At 36.4% G+C, this 9,257-nt stretch overlaps 1 protein-coding gene and 1 pseudogene across 3 annotated transcripts in view; both read right to left on the bottom strand.

Annotated features, from left to right (window-relative positions):
* Positions 1-9,257, bottom strand: part of CWF19L2 (CWF19 like cell cycle control factor 2) — a 125,724-nt gene that overhangs the window by 66,395 nt on the left and 50,072 nt on the right. The gene's annotated exons all lie outside the window — the stretch shown is intronic.
* LOC108527511 (SWI/SNF-related matrix-associated actin-dependent regulator of chromatin subfamily E member 1 pseudogene) lies at positions 1,009-2,223 on the bottom strand (annotated as a pseudogene).

Raw genomic sequence — 9,257 nt, 5'->3', positions numbered from 1 at the left:
AAAAAAAAAAAAAAAAAAAAAAAAAAAACATCAAAAAGTGGGCTACGGATATGAATAGACAGTTCTCAAAAGAAGATATACAAATGGCCAACAAACATATGAAAAAATGCTCAACATCACTAATGATCAGGGGAATGCAAATCAAAACCACAATGCGATACCCCCTTACTCCTGCAAGAATGAGCATAATAAAAAAATCAAAAACCAGTAGATGTTGGCGCAGATGCGGTGAACAAGGAACACTTCTACACTGCTGCTGGGAATGTAAACTAGTACAGCCACTATGGAAAACAGTGTGGAGATTCCTTAAAGAACTAAAAGCAGAACTGCCATTTGATCCAGCAATCCCACTACTGGGTATCTACCCAAAGGAAAAGAAGTCATTATTTGAAAAAGAAACTTGTACACGAGTTTATTGCAGCACAATTCACAACTGCAAAATCGGGGAACCAACCCAAATGCCCATCAATCAACGACTGGATAAAGAAACTGTGGTGTGTATATACATACACAACGGAACACTACACAGCCATAAAACGGAATGAATTTACAGCACTTGCAATGACCTGGATGAGACTGGAGACTATTATTCTAAGTGATGTAACTCAGGAATGGAAAACCAAACATCCTATGTTTTCACTGATATGTAGGAGCTAAGCTATGAGAGGATGCAAAGGGATAAGAATGATACAATGCACTTTGGGGACTTTGGGGAAAGACTGAAGGGGGTGAGGGATAAAAGACTACAAATATGGTCCAGTGTATACTGCTCGGGTGAAGGGTGCACCAAAATCTCACAAATCATCACTAAAGAACTTACGTAACCAGATACCACTGGTATAAAAAAAAATTAAAATTAAAATTAAAAAAAGTATTTATCTTCAAAAGACACTTCAGAGTCTAGTCATTCTAAATTTTCATTTACCCCAACAGATATCTTTTTTAAAAAACCAAAAAACATTTTTTTCATGTAAAAAACTATTTAGAACACATAAAACAAGGCAACATTTATTCTTTTTTCTCATCTTCTGGTAAGGGATCTGTCAGTGGCTCTTCTACTGTTGTGCTGTTGCTCTCTGAGCCAATGTTACTATCACTGGTTCCTTCCTCTGCCATACTGTCAACCCCCTCCTGCCCACTCTCCTTGTCCTCAGTAGTAGACGTGCCTTCTTCACCATTCTGTTGGCTCTCTGCTGTTTCTTCAAGGTGTGTCTCCTCTGTCTCCAGCAGAATGTTCTCATCATCTTTCTTCTCCTCACCTTTGTTTGTTGCTTATTCTTCCTCAGGAACGATGCTGCTCTGACTGCACTCAGCTTGCTCTGCCACCACCTTCTCCCTTTCTTCCTGCTTTTTGCCGGTCTGCTGCAACTTTCTCCATGTCCACTTCTACTGTCAGACTGCACAACCTTTTAAGTTCATTGTTAAGTGAATCTGTGCTTTCCAGGAATTTCCTCTTCTCCTCCTGGTGTTGTTCCTCTGTTTGAAGAAGTTCAGCTTCTGGTTTTCGCTGATAAACCATTAAGGACTGGACCTGTCCTTTAAGGACCTGCATTCTAGCTGTAGCAACTGACTGAACGTCTGGCACCACACTCTCACTAAGGATTTCACTGAAGAGGCGGTGGTTTCTCTGGAAACAGGCAGTGGCTGTATGCTTCACTGAAAACCCATCATCATAATCATCTGGATCTTCAGCAGAGCTGAATGCTCACGTATGGTTCTCCTGCTCACGTATGGATCCAGATCATCTGGATCTTCAGCAGAGCTAAATGCTCACGTATGCGAGACTGTATCTGTCGACTTTCTTCCTCTAAAGCAGCTTCTGCACGATTTTTTGCATTTATGTAAGGAAGGTATGTGGGGGAATTACGATAGGCCTTCATAGATTCATTGTACTCTTTCTGCTTCATATTCATTTAAATATTCTTGTTTTTCTTCATCACTGAGATCTTGCCACATGCCACCAATAATTTTGCCAGTCTCCCACAACTTTAGGTCAGGGTTGGAAGTCTTTACTTGGTCCCAGGCCTTTCAGCTGTACCTCATGTAGGGCATCAGTGGCTTATCTGGTGGCTATGGGGGTTTTGGAGTCGTAATACCAGAGGATGCCGTGACTCGGCTGTTGGCACCCGGGTACCCTCCCAGCCTGTAGTTGTTGTAGGCAAGATGACTGAATGGATTGTATCCCACAAACCATGGTGTACTGGGCATTTGTGTTGCAGGAGCTGGGGAGGGAGGTGGGGCACAAGATGATCTTTCTGCAGGCAGAAAAAGTACCCGCAGCTCCAGCTTCGCTTCCCTTTGTCCCATGCCTACCCCAATAGATATTTAAAACTTAACTGTCTTCCCCACCTTTCGAGATCAAAGACCAAGCTGCATACTGCTTTGTATCGATAGGACCTAGCACAGTGTCAAACAGTGGGTACGCAATAAATGCTTGATAAATGAAATTAACAAGCTGGTGCCTCAGACAGATTCATTATACTCCCAAAGCTAACCCACTTTCCTCTCTACTTTCCTCTTCTACCCACTTCTCTACTTTATGTTCCTTAGTCCTGCCAATACAAATCACACTAAGTTTTGCCACTTTGGGTAACCAAGACAGAAATATTGAGGAGCTCAGAAACAATGAGTAAGTTCCCAATTTCCCATCACATTAATACAGAATATGAGGCTTAAGAATCTGTATCACTGTCAACAAACTATGGGCCACAGGCCAACTCCAGTCTTGTGCTTGTTTTTAGTCAGCCCATAAGCTGAGGATGGTCTTTACATTACTAAATGACTGAGGGGAAATCAAAACAATAGTATTTCATGACAAATTAAAATTCTATGCAATTCTAATTTTAGTGTCCATAAATAAGGTTTTATTGGAACATAACCATGCTCATTCATTTATGTGTTATCTGTGGCTGCCTTCATGATACAATAACCGTTGAATCACTGTGGCACAGATTGTACAGCACACAAAATCTAAAATATTTACTATGTGGTCTCTACAGAAGTCTGCCAATCTTGGTTGTAAATTATTATTTAGCTAATAAAACTAATTTAAAATCACTTTATTGATTTTTCCTACTACCTAACAACAAACAAGATTAAAACTTGCAATTACTTAATAGTATTACACAAGATCCATGTTGGTAACAATGAGGGGAAGAGAACAGGACCTGGTACTCTTATTTTGTTAAAATATCTATGCGGCCGGGCGCGGTGGCTCAAGCCTGTAATCCCAGCACTTTGGGAGGCCGAGACGGGCGGATCACAAGGTCAGGAGTTCGAGACAATCCTGGCTAACACGGTGAAACCCCGTCTCTACTAAAAAATACAAAAGCTAGCTGGGCGAGGTGGCTGGTGCCTGTAGTCCCAGCTACTCGGGAGGCTGAGGCAGGAGAATGGCGTAAACCCGGGAGGCGGAGCTTGCAGTGAGCTGAGATCCGGCCACTGCACTCCAGCCTGGGCGACAGAGCGAGACTCCGTCTCAAAAAAAATAAAATAAAATAAAATAAAATAAAATATCTATGCTTGACTTCCATTTCAGGTCATGATGGACTAACAAAAAAACAGTATAACCTGCTGCTGTTTAAAAAGACTAGACAACAGGACAAATACATGAAACAACCATTTTTAGACATTGATCTCTAGAGGAGTGTAATCCCTAAAAGAAGGGAAACAAATGAGATGAGCCCTAGGATGGCCACAGCTTTCTACTAAGAGGCAGTTTATAGACTGCAGTACAAAGGAATCTAATCAGACCTCAGCTTCCTTGCTGACTGAATTGGGATATATTTTAACAAGCTGTTGGAAGTAAGAGAAAAACTAGTAAAGAATATGAAACAAACGAAGAAGAACAAGAAGAAGAAGAAGAAAGAAGAAGAAGAAGAAAACAATGCAAATTAAGAAATTTTATTTATTTACATACAAGAAAGGCAATTATAAAATACTATTTGGCCTAACAGTATCTATTTACTGGATCAAGAGATAATTTAAAAATACAGAAGTAAAGCAAAAGAAACAACTAAGAACCAAACTGGCTTCCACCAGGATTGGAAGAAGGTCTGGAAAGAACTCATGAGATTGTTATTATTTGGTATAGGCAGGCCTAGCGCTACTCGTATGTAATACATTGATTAAAAAGAAAAGGAAAAAGCATACATTGCTTTGATTCAAAGCTATTATTAAAAAGTGTAAATGTTTGAAAGCCTTTCTAACATTGGGAAATAAAGCAAAACTCTCCTACTAAATCAGATTTTCCTATCAGTAGTCTACAAACTTCCAGAGTTCATGATGGTAGCCTGCAAGTTTGCTATCAGTGAATGCCATAAAACATGTTTCAACTTTTATCTTTTAACATTTCCTTAATCACTTATTACTATTCTTAGTATTTTCATGGCTTTTGAATAATCTCTATTTTATCTCTAATTATGTCCACAAGTTGTTCCCTACACACAAGTACCTGGCCAAGGCAGTGGGTGGACTGAACACCAAGCTACACTCTGATCACTGAGATGAATGTCCTAACCCAAGGCTGCTATTTAATTTGTACAAAAGCATTCACAGGACTGCATCTGCCCAAAGGAGACATCTTTTTCTAACTCCATGAAGGCATCATACAGGCTCAATGCAGCCCTTTTAAAAATGTTTTTAAATTCTCAATTCTGTCCATACCGTCCTCCTTTTAAAATTCTTAATATACTATCGTGCTTTCCTTTTTTTTTTTTTTTTTTAATTGGCCTTCTTAGAGGCTAACTTTTTTCAAAGAATAAATTCTTGGGTTTTTTCTTAAATCATTTCTATTTATTTTTTATTTTCTATTTTAGTAATTTCAGTTTTTTTATCTATCCTTTGTATATCGTATCTACTCTATGTTATGTTCCTCTTATCTCTTTTGTGTTACTATTGGCTAATGCCACAGACATTATTACTAATTATTAACAAATAATAGCTATACTAATTATAACTTAATTTTCTGTTAAATCAAAGAATGACACATAGATTATTTACTATTTTTCAGTAGATAGGAACATAATAAATACTATAAGATTTTCCTGTGATTCACTGTGATATAGCAAGTGTTCTTCTTTTCTTTCCTTTTTTTCAGTACTGTGGAGTTTCACTCAACTAATTTTATTTCTCTTCCTCATCAATCTTCTTTAACAACTGTCTACTATAATTATTCTATTCAGAACCTCTTTGGTACCTGCATATTTACACACTATGAAATTGAAAACTGTATTTTCAGTTTTTCTAAAACCACATTAAATTTGATTTCTATCTTCAACAATTCGTTATGCATTCTACAATATGGTTAATTTTAAAACACGTACAAGGAGAAAATTTACTTTGGGTTTGTATTTTCTCCACTTAAAATGTTTTCCCTTTAAACTGAAAATATATAATTATGTGACATTGTCCCTCCATCTAACCCTTCCCCTACAAAAAAAAAAAAATCTGGAAACAGAACATGTATGAATCCATCCCTACAAGACAAAACCTAAGTCTCAAATGCTACTGAACAGCATAAGGACTCAATATTTTTCATATGCAGTAATATTTCATTTTCCCCTTAAATTTAACAACAGAAAAGGGAATTAAATGCTAATAGTAGAGTTAGTGAGAAAAAAACAATGAGCATTTGAGGGAATAGAAGCAAACTGGGGAAGGAGAGAGGCTGCTGCTGGGTCATTCTTCCCTCTCTAAGGAAATCAATTAGTTGTGGCTTCAGTATCTGTTACAGAGCCCTGTTCAAAGTTTGAGATAGTCTATGACATAATTCTTCATCCCAAAATTAGATCATTAATAAATATACAATCATAACTATCCAAAACAACTACTCTACAATTTCCCTAAATTATTATACTTGAGAAAATACTGTTCATAAAACAATAAAAAAAATTTTTACTACCCCAGAAAGCATTAAGAATTAAATACATCCAGGCCGGGCGCTGTGGCTCTACTTTGTTTATTGTGGTCTCGTGAATTACTGGTCGGTTTTATCTACTAATCGTTCTAGTTGGATTTTCTGATGACCCATTCTTCTGTTGTTTAACTCCGTGGATAAACCCCTTCTTTCTTTACTTAAATATATTTAATTATATAATATATATCTATGTTTCGTCGTTGCTGTTGCCGTATGGTGTTCAGTTTGTCTGCTTTGTTATGTCCAGTTAGCTCGGGAGGCTGATGGCAGTGATGTTAATGGTCTGTAAACTCCGTGGGAGTCGGAGTCTTTTTGCAGTGATGTCTGATGATTTCCTTTTTGGTCCATTGACTTCAGTCTTCTTGGTCTGATCAGATGTCGAGACAAAAAAAAAAAAAAAAAAAGAATTAAATAAAGATTATTTTTGTGGTAGACAAATAGACAAATAAGGCTTACAGATAGTAGTCATAAATAGAATAGCTTTTCCTTTGGCAAAGGTACAAATGGTAACAGGATCCCAAAATAATGGCTATAGCCTCAGAACATTCTGTGGATGCATAGATTGCACTAGGCCCTATTCAATACCTCCATATTTCTATATTTTTCCTTTGAAGCACCGTCAAAGGACTGTAATTATATATTTGTATAATTAATCTTATTTGTATGTTCTCTTTCCTGACAGAAAGCTTTTATAAGGAGTATATGATGTCTGAATTAAGATCTCAAGGATATACAGAAGGTAACTACAAGAAAAATATTCTAGGCAAAGAAAGACTGTGTAAAGGCACTGAGGCAGGAGAGAAAACAGCTACTTAGGATGTCAAGACAAGAGATGATCGTCATCTTAGTGTGGTAGATATAAAAAACAAAGAGCAGAGTTAAGAAATATTTAGCAGGTAAAACTGACACCATTTCACAATGAATTTTATGTGAGGTATGAGACTACAGAACAGATAGATTCTGTATGCTAATACTAGTTTGTATTTATATATCATTTGCTTTATTTTTGCTTAAAATATTTGCTCTTATAGTAACACTCTATTTCAAGAAATAAGTCCTCTAGTAACGCCTAAGATGATATTTCTAACTGCACAGCACAGAAATGAGGGATACTTTAAGGAGAGTTAAAAAATACAGGCTGAACTGTATAGAAAATAGGTACCTGTTTTACTTGGCTGGGGAAAAAACTAGCTAACTGACTAAAAGGAAATAATACTTTTGCACACCTACTCTGTGTCAAGCAAGACTATACCTCAAGTAAAGTGTGCCTACAGTAACATGGCAAGGTAAATAGAATAAATGCAAAGCTACAATAATGTTTACTTCAGATTTAAAATATTTGACCTAGAAAATTGAGAGTGCAAAGGCCTTCTACAAAGAAGGAACTGCAAAGTATTCGTTGAGTAAAGGTCAAACCTCACTGTTTAAATATTAAAAGTAAACCACAAGCAAGTTTTTTACAGTCTTTGTAACTTTTTTTCTGTTGTACTATGCTTAGGGGATCAACTGCAGAGATTGGGATGCTAAAACATTTTTAAAAAGACACAGTCTTAAGAGTTCACATATTCTGGGAATCACAACAATGACAAGTGAACTTGTGAACACAGTGAACGATGCACCCAAGAATCAGATCTAAAAGACAGTGTTAAAGCAGTAATTGAATATGGTCAAACTACTACTGGAAATACTTCAAATAACTAGTCAAGTACCTGATTTATATACAAAATGAATGTATCTATTTATTAACATTTCTCTATGGCCCTTAGTTAATTCTTCAATTTCTTTAAAGAGAATGTCCGTAAACCCTCTCTATGTACATGAACAGGGATCAAAATGCATTTCTCTTCTTTATCAGCAGTGTAGACAAAACTTTAAAGCTACTACACCATTAGGCAAAGATTATTTCATTCTTTGTTACAAATGTTGAGCTTAATTTCCTGCATTATCTTTTCTTATAAAGTACAGAGCTAAATTCCTTTAGATTAAATGTATACATGATGTGACTCGGTTGAAGAATTATTAACAGGCCCAAGTTATGGAAGGGCAGATTAGGACTAACATATTAAAGAATTAGGATTAGATTTTTCCTGATATAAAATTAGCAATATCCAAAACTCAGTGAGACCTCATCACTCGGTGTTCAAGCACGAGTTAGATGGAGAAGTTATGTGGTTGGCTTAATGTTAAAATAAAGAAGCTGCACTTGTGTGATGGCCAGACTAGATGATGTAGAAGATCATGGATCATTTTTAAGATTTACAATAAAATACTACAGAGAATAAAAGACATTGATAAAACACGTATTTCCGTATGTCTTGCTTGTCTACAAGATGTCAAGTATTACTCCACATACTAGATATGAACTGAAAGAATAACCCTTGTCCTAAATACTAAACAGTTCACCCTCTAAAGGAGGAGGGATAAGCAAACTAATAATTAAAAGTGCTGATGGTTTTTCACTAAAGCCAAAATGATATTCACAGATATGTGAATGAAGAGATTTACCTTATTCCTATAACTTAATACTTCCAACAAATGAGCTAAGCAATGAAAGAATTCTTCCCTGTGCGAGCGTTCTATGCATGGGGTTTTCTTTTCTCTCAAAGAGCAAAATTTCCATCAGAAGTATTACACGATTTTCCTCTAGAACATCATCAAATCTCCATAGTAGTAAACAACTTTGTATTCCACTCTAATTTCTAAAAAAACCACTTCGAAAAGTAATCAAGGCCCTGGATCTGATGGAATAAATTACTTTAGTTGCAGTAGAGAATTATTTCAGAATTGTTGGCAAAGACTTGTTTTATATGTGTATATACTTAGTAAAGCTTGAACCAGATGTGCAAATGTGCTTGAACCTTCTCTGCAGAGAAGATGAAAACATGCTTATCTGGTCCAAGAATCCTTAGGAAAAAAAAAAAACTTTCTATTTGAAGTTTCAAAGAGCTATACAGTTCCCCAAAGAGACTAACAAACAGAAATTATATTTTGTATGATACTTGAAATACTAATCTACTGAGTACTGAAGCCCACTGCTCAAAGATAGGAGGAGCTAGAAATTTTTAAAACATGAGTAATATCAGAGTCACATGCACAAGAGATAAGATATAGCCTGTCAATTATTCTGTCATATCCTCAACACCATAGGGGAAATGTTATTTAACAGAATATCTGCTTCAAATTTTTTCCTTCTGTTCCAAGCCGCAAACCGGCTAAACATTTCAAGGAAGGTTTACCTATGTGGCTCCTTTTGCTTGCCTAAGATACTTGAAAACTGATTTTACATTAAACAACTGCACAGGATAATGGAAAAAGCACTTCACTTTAGGAGGTGTATGGA

This window comes from Rhinopithecus bieti, unplaced genomic scaffold (assembly GCF_001698545.2).
Source record: "Rhinopithecus bieti isolate Rb0 unplaced genomic scaffold, ASM169854v2 scaffold_789, whole genome shotgun sequence".
NCBI lineage: Eukaryota > Metazoa > Chordata > Mammalia > Primates > Cercopithecidae > Rhinopithecus > Rhinopithecus bieti.
This window is presented reverse-complemented; position numbering and strand designations above follow the sequence as displayed.